Source organism: Aulonocara stuartgranti, assembly GCF_965226115.1.
Source record: "Aulonocara stuartgranti genome assembly, chromosome: 3".
Lineage (NCBI taxonomy): Eukaryota > Metazoa > Chordata > Actinopteri > Cichliformes > Cichlidae > Aulonocara > Aulonocara stuartgranti.
The window spans coordinates 38,916,482-38,929,503 of NC_138941.1; positions in this window are offsets into that span (position 1 = coordinate 38,916,482).

A 13,022-nucleotide genomic window follows, 5' to 3' on the forward strand; every position below is an offset into this window, starting at 1 on the left:
GGGTTAGGTTGAATACTCTGCCAGATGATCTAATAGGTATTTAGGTCTGTCCCTCGCAAAGCCAAAAATGTGCTTCGGAAGCATAGAAAAGAAAATCCATCCATCCATCCATCCATCCATTCCTTTCTGCTTGTTGTTATGGAGGTTGTGGGGAGACTGGAGCCCATCCCAGCTACCATAGGGCGAGAGGGGGGGGGGTAAACTCTAGACTGGTTGCCAATCTGACGCAGTGAAGAAGATGCCAAATGGTATTGGAGTGACGTCACAGACTTACTTTACTCCACTGTGGCTCTTGAATGGCTTCAATAAACTGTGCTAATATTATATTTGAATTGGTGTATTCTCTCTATTTGCAGAGCCATTTTCATAATGTAGCTTTAAAATTGTTATTATTTTCTTATGAAAATACTGACTCCTTAAAGAAGTCCAGATGCTTTTCTTTCCAAGCTCCTTAGACTGACTCTTTTTAACCCTCCAGTTGTTGTGATATTGCAGCAATCCCTGCCACATTACACAGCAACATTTTAATGCCAAAACACTACAGGTAATGCAAGCGTAATTCACAGTTTATAAATGTACTTATTAAACCATAGCCCTAGTAAAATGATATTAAAACACATCTGGCAAATGAAAACAAAGTTTACTTTTGAATAAGCCCAAAATGCACCTAAGGTGTGTTATATATTTGCATAGCTATAGAGACTTACAATTTTAGCATAGCGTAAGTTTAAAATAGAGATTAAAAAAAAAAAGCTGAAGGAATCTTTTCTCTTTACTTTTTAAATGGATTTGAACATCAGTGATTTATAGACCTGTCACATTTTCACTTAGCTCATGGTCAAACAAGTGTAGTTCCCACTTCAGCTAATTTTTTTCTTCATTCAACCTTTATTTCTAAAGGTTTTATACTGAATGAAAGAATGAGAGCACCAAGTTACATGTTGTCCTGTCAGTATGCCTGACATCACATTTCGCTGTGTACATTATGTGCCAGTGATGCCCAGTGATGAGGGCATACTAAATGTGACATTGGTGATTGGAGATGAGCTTGCAAATCAAGGCTTTACTGCCATCACCTACCAGGGCAAGCACATATTCATTTATTTATACTCCTAGATTGCTAACATCAATCAGAGCATTATAAATCTCCCAACTCATCAATAGGCAATCTGCTAATGCATGCAGCCGATCAATTCCTGACTAACAGAGCCAACATGCGTAGCAACTCATCTCTTTTGCTCGCTCACTAGGCTTTTTTCCTCCCAATACATACAAACAAGCACATTTATATCCTTTGTACAAACACAGATTTCATTTAGAGATGAGTAGTTTGATCACATAGTGTTGCATTACTTAATTGAGGAAAAGAAAAGACTCAAGAAAGTGGCCTGGGGGTAACCTAGGCATAACATGAGGCGCACCTCCACACTTCTATCACTCCGGAGAAAAAGACGGCACACCAAACAGTCTAAGATGCTGAGCTGCAACGAGGTGAGCAATGCCAAGACAACAAACAACACGTTTCTAATGGGCCCTAATTTTCCCTAACCAAAAATAAAAAGAAAACAAGGGACTTCTCTAAAGTATCCTCCTAATCAATAAACAAAAGCAAAAGGGTTCCAACAAACAAAGCTTCTCACTCATACTAAACTGTAACAAAGTGCCCAATATATACAGTGTGTAAGTATTTGCAGTGTTTGCAAGGATTATTTACACAAGGCTCTAAGCTCAGAACAGAGATATCGGAATATATCCAAGAATCTCATCACAGCTTTTAATGAGGCTTCTCACACAAACACTCAGTGCCAGTAGCAAACTACCTATCAGCTCTTTGCTGGGTGCACAGGAGAAAACGAGAGGAGCAAGGTGGCTGTCAGCTGGAGGTTAAGAGGCGGTGTCCATCCAGTGATACAATCCGTAGACAACAGCATCCTCAAACCAGCCAATCAGCCGTCTCCACCTGTCACAGCAGCAAACTCACACACACCAGCAAACGTTGGAGTTGGAAAGAGTTGCACACACTCAGACACACTCTAATAGGACGAGCCACATGTATGACCAGGCAGAATTTTACTTGTTTGAGTTTGAATCAAACAACCAAGATGCGATTGAAGTGCAGACACCTTTATTCAAGGGGTTGCAATATAGCCATTTTTAGACATAGTCCCTGATTTTTATAGGGTCAAGACTAATTGGAGAATTAACTGACAAACAGTTCTACGTCCAGGTGCGGATCTCGCCGTTGTTATTTCGTAACAATTTGGCAGATCTGGGTTTAATTCCAAGTGCTGAATTTGCACTTGACTGTTGTTTACTGGAACTCTCAATATGAGGTCAGAGAGGTGCTGATGCAAGTGATACGGCCACCATTAGACTGAAAAACAAGAAAATAAACCTATCAGAGAATGTTTAGAAGTGGCCAAATCAAAAATCTGGTTTATCTTAGAAGGAATGAATGAATGACCACAGAAGATCACCAAAGAAATGTACAATTCTTTACTTGATTACGAAAATCCCATTCAAAACACCGTGTCAAGTAAAGGATATTTTAACTATTACTGTTACAATCAATACCTTTATGAATTTACAAACAGTGCTTTTATAACAAGGTGCAAACTACTGGTCACAATAAAAGACAGGAACGCCAAAAAGCGGCGGCACAGTTCCACATCACCTGTTACATTTAGTAGAGGCAGTATTATAGTATGGACTGCCAATGGAACTAGTGTTTATTCAGAGAGTAAGTGCTGATATAAGAGGCTTTGTGAATTCTGTGGTGATATTTGTTGGGATACATGACTGTACCAACACCAGTGAAAAAAAAAGTGAACAGCCATTGCTGTTTTTTTCTCTTCTATTCAAATCAGAGAGAAAATGTACAGCTGCAAGAAATATATATTTGTGTCCCATAATGCTTGACCTACTGGGGAACAAAGGAAGTCATTCCTCTGCTCCATATCTTGGCAAATAACTGGACAGAAGCAAATGTCAGACGTGGCGTGTTTGACTGGAGACAGTCAGCGACAGACTGACAAAACAAGACTTTCTTTTATTGACTCACACATATGCTGATACTGTCTCGGTAGGTTAATGCATGACATATTCAGTTTCGCCATATGTAGTTTGACTTAAACAAAATCCCACAGCGCAAAATGTATACAGTGTATCACAACCATGTATGACTGCTGCAATTCTTTGTGACTTTTTCAACAATTTAGATAAAGACAATATTCTGTCTACCATTTGTATAACTGAATGTAAGAACTTCACTACAGATTTATGCTCAGATTTATCAGGGCCTCAGTCCTGGAGGCTTCAGCTGTTTTGAAAAGTCCTTCAGATATGAATATTTAAATCAGCATTTTGACATTTTGGGAAATGCATTATTATGTTTACTTTGCGAATATTTGACAAGAAGATTAATAGCCATCATCAAGACTAAAAGCAAATTGGCTGTCTCGGTGGGTTAAAAAACAGCTACAAGCATCACTGTCACTGTAGCATGCCACAATGTACTTGTGTAATTTATGCAAAGCATAAAATTATATTACAGTTTTATAGTTTTTTTGTTTGCTATAGAAACATAAAAATGCCACATTCTCCCAACCAGAATGATATTATTGTACACCTTGCTAATCATATAGTGTCTCATGAAGCTTCCCTTTCTTGCTTTCCTTTTTCATGGCACTAAAACATTCCTCAGAGATTCTGGTTCATGTTGACATGATAGCATCACACACTGGCTGCAGATTTGTTGACTCCACATCCATCCACCACATCCCAAAGGTGCTGTATTTAACTGAGATCTGGTGACTGTGGATGCCATTTGAGTACAATATTTAAGAACATTGTCATGTTAAGGAAACAGTTTGAGATGATCTGAACTTTGTGACATGGTGTGCTTTCCTGTTGGAAGCAGCCATCAGAAGGTGGACACGCTGTGGTCATAAAGGGATGGACATCATCAGTGACAGTTGTGGCTGTAGGGTTTACACAATGCTCAGTTTGTAGTAAGGGCCCAAAAGTGTGCTAATAAATTAACCCCTACATCATTACTGACACTCCCACCCAAATCTCATAAGAGAAATTGAGACTCATCAGAGGAGGCAACATTTTTCCAACCTTCTGTTGTCCATTTTTTATAATCCTGTGGAAATTGCGCCCTCAGTTTCCTGTTCTTTGCTGACAGAATTTGCACCTGGTGTGGTCTTCTGCTACTGTAGCCAATCTGCTTCAAGGTTCGACATGCTGTGCAATTATAGATGCTCTTCACTACCTGGGCAGCAGTGAGTGCTTATTTGAGTTAGTGTTGCCTTGTTATCAGTTCGAAGCAGTGTGGGTATTCTGTTTTTGATTTTTTTTTCTGCCAAAAATATGCTGATCACTGGAAATTTTATTTTTTCTAACCATTCTCTGTAATCCCTCAGAGATGGTTATGTGGGAAAATCCGCAGAAGATCCGCAGTTTCTGAAATCCTCCAAGCTGTCTGCCAGCAACAACCATGGTCCTTAGATTACCTTTCTTCCACATTCTGATGCACAGGTTGACCTTCAGCAGGTCATCTCTGACATAATTGGCTAATTAGCAGTTGGACCACTTTACCTGTGGCTGGTGAGCGCATTAAAGTGATGCAGAGCCCAAGGGATGCTAAAAACACCGCAAAGAAACCCTCCCCAAAGAGAAAAACAATTATTATTTATTTGTTTTTGGTATGTAGCATGTGCAACTTTAAAGGCCAACTTGTCTTGTGTTTGTCATCTAACTTGTCTTCACGTCTTGTCTTCTTATCCGACTAACCTAGTTTAAGTGATTAGTGTTGACTACATGCTCTATCAGCAGTAGTGTGGGGTGTACATAAAAACAAGCAGCCAACAAAGAATAAAATAATGTGAATAAGCACTCTTAACCCTAGAACCTCAAAAATCCATCCTTTTGTGGTCCTCGGGACCAAAAATGGTCCCAGGTTCACCCAAGGGTATTAACATCAAACTCAAGGGCTCTTGAGCTGAATTCTACTAGTGTAATGTGTCCCTGAGGTTTCTTTTGACACGAGATCTTACTGGAAATGACAGCTACAGTGACTGAAAAAGAAGCTCTGAATGTATTAGCCTTGGCTTCCGTAAGCCATTCACAGAGCACGTATTATACAAAGTACATTTTCTTGTAATGATTAGAATTGCTACCAAGCAGTACGCCCACAGTTCACTGGCCTTCTGAGTTATTCGGGAAGATAATAAGGAAGAGAAAAAAAGGCCATTTAATAACAAAACCACACAAATAACAGTTATATTCTTCCCTTTGAATATGCATCATTTTGCCACAAACTCACTTCTTGGTACATACTTTCATGTAAAATGTTTAATTTTAATTGGCAATTTCACGTGAAAATTAATGTTTCATTTATTTTTTGACAAGGGGTCACGTTTTTCTTTAGATATTTTATTTTTACTGAAAGTTTTATCCTTCAATCAAAAGAAAATTACATGTAGAGTTCATTGAAAATCTAAAACCCATCCATTTTCTATCTGCTGGTAAAGATTATTTATAAATATCTGTCTTTGACTCTTTGATGCAGAAGATAAATGACGACACAAATTCAGCATCTTGATGTGTTCCTAACTTTTAGCGCTATCAACAAGTCCTTATCAAAATCCTGTATCACTATGTGTTCTGGCCACCAGACAACTGATGCCCTGAGTCAACTGATGTGCATCTATAATTAGAAAAGCTGAAATGGTGTTTACAAGAAAAACACATTTAGTTTATCCTGCACACAAAATAACATGGCAGGGCCAATACTGTATGAACGCAAACAAGCAAAGCTGTCCGTGCATGCAGACACAGACGCACACGGGCAAAGACTGAAAACACATAGATCACCCCATCAATCACCTGCCCAGCAAACAGAGAAGCCAAACACAGACTGTGTTTGCTGTGCTCACCTTTACCACGCAATAAGTGCGGTGAGAGTGCGGTGAGAGATTTACCATAGTGGGCCGTGGTGGTGCCCTTGACTGCCCCTGCCCTTTCTCCTCCGTAACACAAAGGTAATTATCACCTTGTCTGTTATCAGACAGGGTCCCCGCTCATTCCACCCTGGCCCGCCTTCTCTCCCTTACAACCCAGGGTAGATTAATTGCCATAACAACAGGCACAGGGGGTGCCAAGCACCTCCGGCTGGACATAAGCTAAGTAGATGACATCATGCCGTGTTATTAATGCTGACATTAGGGGAAGATGGAGCCCGGACACTTGCACTACAGGCAGAGATGGGAAATGTCACTTTAACATGTAGAATGCTAATTATGCCACTTAATTAAAAAGAATTTGTTGTTTAACCGTTTTTGGATGCTGGCCAATGGGAGATGTTAGAAGGATGCTCATGCAGGGTTTTGGAATGCCATCCCCAGTGCTTTAATCCGTTGAACAATGCACCTGGGTGTGTTTGTGGATGTGCGTTTGTTTGTCGGAGTATGTGTGCGTTAATGGGCTTTAATACCTGCACGGGTGGGCAGCAGAGGTTAGCAGCTGAAAGCATCGACAACCGCACACCGTTCAAGTACACACACAGTTTGGCATCTAAGATGCTAGCGCATGACTCATATGGTGAGCAGGCTTCTTGTAATGCAGTAGGTGACTGGGTGGCAGGAGACAGGATATACTTCATTTTTACCAACACAAGGGGCAAGGTGCAAACTACATTTTTCTCATGTTTGTGCTCATGTACCTGAATTAGAAAGAAGATTAAAAACATATCTGCTGGGAGAATGAGCAGGCCTGAGTCATGCTTTGCTGAAACCCAGGCTTCTTCATTGAAAACTTTCTTTTGTATAAACATACCAACTTTACATGGTTAGACTTCCTCAGATCTCAGGAAAGAAAAAATGAAAATGTGGTAAAAGATTGACACAAGCAGCTGGGGCAAAGATGGGCGCTGTGGATGCTTATGTAACACGTCCTCTCTGTCTGTTTTATTTTTAAATGGGATGTGGTGAAACTTTATGATGTCGTGAAATTCATAAAGTACTGTGTAAGAGTCTTGAGCAGCATCTCGTTTCTTCATATTTTCCTATGAAAATGTGAAATAGGTGCAGATATACGGGCAAATACAGTATGCCAGGCAAAAGCAGAGTTTGTACAGTTCTAAAGAGTTTAAAACCAATATCTGGTATGACCACCTTTATTCTTTAGTACAGCCAGAACTCTTTCTTGTCATTTCTTGAACTAGTCTTCAGGAATCGTGTTGCAGGCCATTCCTAAAGGTCATTCAATGCTCTTCTTTGGATGTTGGCTGCCTTTTGTTCTGTCCTCTGTGGAGATGATCTCACACTGCTCCAATAATGTTGAGGTCTGAGACCTGGGGAGGCCAATCCATGACTGATCATGTTCCATTGTGTGTTCAATGGTGCTAACTAACCAACTCTATCTATCCATCCATCCACCCACCCATCCATCCATCCATCCACCCATCCCTAGAGAGAGAAAGTCCAAAGAAAGAAAAACTTTCACAAAGGCTAAATAACTATTTCTCAAGCACTTAATAAGGATATCTGCCTCTTTGGAGTGTAAATAAAATAAATAAAGTTAAAAAAAATTAATGACAGATAATTTTGAGTAGCAATGCAAAACCATAAATATAATGTGAATACACAGATATAAGCTACTATTCTACAAAATTCTGCCATATGCATTAATAAATATTCAGCTGTTTTTCCAAAAGTATTCATCAATTTGTTAACAAGCTCATAATTACAGGTATAGCAGGTTTAATGTTTATGCTCATTAAACATTTACCAAACCTCAGTTTAATGAATGCACAAACTTTTCTATCCGGCTGGTTTCTGTTACATGATGGCAGTCTGAGGCAAGACTCTCATCTCCACAAATCAAACATAATGAAATGCAAGTGTCAGGCCCGCAGTCAGCTCCATGAATCACAAATAAAGTATTAATAATAGAGTAATTAACTTACTAATTGGAGCTCTCGCTGGCTTAGAGAGTGTCCTGTGCGACATCTATTCCCTTTGTCGAGCCTTATCGTTGCGTCGGATATACATACTCTTCCTGGCCCTGATGTTTTTTGCTTCATTTCTGAAGGAACAACTGTTTTCTTCTTTAGAAGACTTGATCTTCGTGAACCACATCAAATGTTGTTTATTTGAACAAACGCTTTGCAAATGCAAATCTGAGTGCTTACGGTCAACCGCAAGACAAGTGTCAACCTCTGCCAAGATTCTTCAAAATAACATCACAGTACAGTGCCAGCAAAGACCTGCCACAACTGTTTGACATTTTCTGGAAGGGATGCAGTTTTCTGTGCCTCACAGACTCATGTTTGACAGAATGTAAAGCAGCCAACTGAATCGGGCCACATGGGCTCCATCTGAAAGGTCAGGAACTCCTCAAAGCAACCGCCCAATCAGAACTGAGATACAGCTGTCAGGATTGGAAGAAATGGAGGCGCTGAATGGTATCGCCATGGGGCAACACTTTCTAGAGCAGTGCAATTACAGCATCAACTCAGTGAGACTGTTTAAAGCTAATTCAGCCCCCTGGCATACACTGGGCTAACCTTTCATGCTTGTACATAAAGAAAACTTGTTGTCTGTGACAAGTAAACTTTGACCACTTGTCTTGATGTGTTTAGTTTCTAAATATAATATATATGGAGTGTTGTTTTTCCACGACAGACAGAACTACTTGTACTGTTGTGGCAGTAAACAATCCCACCTGTGGAAATGGAGTTTTCACTTTTTGATAGCCCTGAGTTTATAGGCGTCCAGCAGCAGATGTATTTAGTTATTTTTGATTGGCTTTGTGAATAAGCAGGGAAGCGCCTCCTTCGTTCCATCTGGCTTCGCTTACCGCGTGACACCATAACAGAACAACACAATTAAGGGTCACTTCTCGTTAGTCTGTGTCTAAGAGGGGGCATGGAGGCTCACACAGTTTTGTTATTAGAGTCTGCTGCAAACTGCCACTGCGCTATCACTAATAATCTTTGGTCATAATCAAAGGTTGGTTCCTTTAAGTCACAGTTGCTTGTCTGCCGGTGTCACAATAACAAGTAGCATTACACATATCCGGATAGGGATGAAACAAACTGAGTGCAATTTTATGTCTCGAAAAACAATTCACTATGAGAGGGATCTGGGTTTTTTTGTTAAGTTACTGATCAGGGTGTTAGAGGACTGAAAGTACGTTTTCATTGTAATACAGTGCTTTTGTTTAGCATGTCAGGTAATTTAGTAACTTCTTGTTTAGTTAGTTACAAATGACCAATATGTTACTGTTAAATATGGCACTGTATTTCTTTCGTTACTTGCTATTTCAAAAGAAGAAAAATGTAAGTAAAGCTATTGGATAGCATAGAAAACAACATAGAAAACAACAATTATAATATCAGCATAAGGTAGCTCAGAAACTGCAATGGCTAGTTTTCGGTTAAAGCTATCACTTCAGCTTCAGCATATGGGTGTTATAATCCAATTTCATTTGAAAAGGTAAACTTGTTTAAAGGTTTTTACTCGGCCTTCAGCTCATCTGTATGTTTGTCTCTGGTTTTTCTCCTCTTCCCCTTGATGAAGTTAAGTAAGCTGGTTGGTGAATCAAGTACAGCATAGCATAATCATCAAAATATTTGGTCGTAGTTTTAGCATTTAGCTATCTCCATAGAGCCTGCTAGCAAATAAATCTTCTAGTAAATGCTGTGCTGGCTTAGAACACAGTTGCCTAACCACCACCAACACCAGCAGATGATAGGCCACCGCAAATCATCATAGAGTGCAGAAGGTTGACAGTGGAGTTGTTCAATGCCTCTCAGATCTCCCTCCAGACTTCAGGATCCTGATTTTTAAATAAAGTGCCACATTTACTTTCATCGGTAAAGAGAACTTTGGCCCAATGAGCAACTGTCCAGTTCTTTTTCTCTTTAGCCCAGTTAAAATGTATCTGACATGGTCTCTGGTTTAGGATTGGCTTGACATTAGAAATGCAGCAGTTGTAGCCCCATTCCTGAAAACGTCTGTATGGTGACACAAGCCTATGCACAGCTAATCTTTTCATCGGTTACTGTCTGTGACTTACCCTTATTGTGGAGGGTACCAATGATATGGATGTGGTTATGGTAGCACGTAGTATGGTGTGTACTACATATAACACCGGTATATTATCTTGATATATGCAGATATTTCTGGACTGGAGACTGCATCAACAGTTTACATAATCTAGTTTATTTAAGGAGTAGCCCCCAACTGGGCATGCTGCATTTATTAAGCCTTATTCATAATCCAAAACATGACACAATGATAAATTTAGCACTCTAATGTCACTGCAGAGTCTGAATAGCGATATCCACTCTGCAAAAGCTTAAGCTTCCTGGCTTCCTCTTCCTTCTCCCTGGGGCCAAATTTGCAAAAGCGGGTCATCCCAGACTTCATCTCCTCCCCCTGGTAGAGTAGTCTTATTCATCTATCATAAAGCTTCCCAGAGGATTTCCCTAGGAATGTAAATTGAGGTTCTGAAACAGCCACAGTTTAGGAAAAAATGCATCTGATGGCAAGCGAGAGCAACTCCTCTTTGCTCTCGTCTCTCCTGCTCATTCCCCAACCCCTTCTTCCTTATCTGTCTGCTATTTTATCTGCTCGCCAAGGTCAGACAGGCTTGAGGCGATCAGCCCTGATAAAGACGGGAGGTTTTGGGGGAGGTGGGGGTAAGAGGCAACGGTGGCAGGGTTGCGGCAGGCCTTGGTCAAACGGGTCATGTACAGCTGTTGACGGTCATATCTAAACAGTCCTCCAGACAGCAAAGTACTTTTGTATTTGAGTCACATTTAGGCAACCTGCCTGATGCTCTGAATATCCCCACAAGAGATTATCGTGTTGTCTAGCTGAGTCACAATGCATCCATTTATCAGGAATAGGTACGATTTGCTGACTTGCTGTGGTTTATCAAATTTTATTTCAACTCTTTCAGAATCTTTAATGCAGTCTGTCGAGGTGAGACAAAAAAACAGTGAAGGCAGGGAGAAGGTGAGCTGAAGAATGTTGATGTGTAGGAGAGCAGGAGATCTCGTAACACCTGCACATTTCCCACACAAGGCTCTGGGGAGATACTACACCACAGAGACTAACTCATCTCTTTTCATTCTCTCTCTCATTCTCTTGCAGGAGATAGATCGGGTTTGTGAAAGCCCAAGGCCCACATTCCTTCAATATCCTCCCTGTGCTCTACATTGTGATTTTGGATTGACTGACTTACCTCTGTGTACCTGTTGGGAGAATGATAAACGCATTCAACGTTTGAGTCATTGCTTATTTAAATTTGAAGATCACAAATATTGCAAGGATTTTTTTTTTTTAGGTGCTTTGCGGAATCAGCGCCTTGTTTTACTTACTTTTTAGTTACTTTTCTTCAGAAAAAAACTGACATTTGAGTTGTTTGCTAAAACAATAGCCTCACTTGACTTAAGTTGAGCCTGAGAGAATGCCAAAGCAAAGACAATAAAGAGCAAGGCACCGTAGAAACACCCAATAACACAAACACAAACACACACACACACACGCACACACAAACACAAACATATTTCTTTTTCTCACTCCACTAAGGGAATGGGAGCTCTATTAAATAATTCAAATGGCTGCCCTAGGATGCCAATCAGAAATACTACAGCCATAAAAGCCACGTCTATACTTGGTGCAGAGTGGAGGCCCTGCAGCAAATGAAGGCATTATTCTTGTTATCCTCCGGAGGATGCAGCAGCGCCTAGTATTTCTTCTTTTTCTGCTTGTCGTCGATTTATTTCTTTATTTATTCTCCGGGTGCAAGGAGGGAGAGATGTTTCAGTTTTGAAGCAGGACATATCTGCAGGGGAAAGCGACTGTCAGCCTACTTTATCCCCATTTGAATAGTGCCTCTTTGCTTGCTCCAAGGTGAAACACACTCTGTTTGAAACTGGGTTAGGAGAAAAACTGCCAAGGTGGACTTGTAACACTACTGAAGGTATAAGCACCCCGAGCTCTTACCCCCACCCACTTCGGTTTAGGTTATCTATGTGTAAACCAATGCATGTTCATTATTTATCACTGCTCTGGTCTGTGCTTTGGTACGGTTTGTGTTTTAAACAGCTTTAGATGCTCTTAGATGCTCATATTTTGAATTAGAGATAACAGTACGACTATCGTCCCAACTTGCTTGGTAACAATAACGATTCAATTCAACAATGCCAACAGCCCCCTCAAGGCAAAGACAAGACAGTGTCATCAGCAAGTTAGAATTCAGGGCTTTCTGGAAAATGTTTTGATTGTCAAGTTTTTACTTAGAAAAATATAAAACTTTATGGTTGCTCTAGCCAAAATGATCAGCTAGATGGCTCTAACACCTCCTTCAACCATGCTGTTGAACGCTGTAAATAAAATGTAAAATGTAGTTACTCACAAATACCAGTAAAATATTAATGAAACTCAATGGTAGATAAATATCGAGAGCTAAAAGTAACAAAATTAGATAAATAAATGCATCAATAAATAATTACTTACGTGTCAATACTTCACAGGTGTCAAACTGCAGGCTTCGAGGGCTGGTGTCCTGCAGGTTTTAGATGTGTCCTTAATCCAACACAGCTGATTTAAATGGCTAAATTACCTCCTCAACATGTCTTGGTAATGAACTACTGTAATGTAATGAACTTAATTCAGGTGTGTTGACTCAGGCTAATATCTAAAACCTGCAGGACACCGGCCCTTGAGGCCTGGAGGTCGACACCCCTGCTCTAATTTAATATTAAAAACATACATTTTATCATGTATATAACTAATTAAATAATATTTTAAGAAAACAACCTATGTGATGTGTGGGGTGGGGGGTGGGGGGGGGTCTGTTTTAGTCAGAATCATTGCTTTGGTCTAGAGTGAGCATCTTAAACTTTGTGCATATTTTCTAGCTTGCTTCTGGCAAGTACACTCAAGAGTGCAGACTTCCAAAGATGTAAGGATGCAGGGGCACTTTTGCAAAAAGGTCTATCA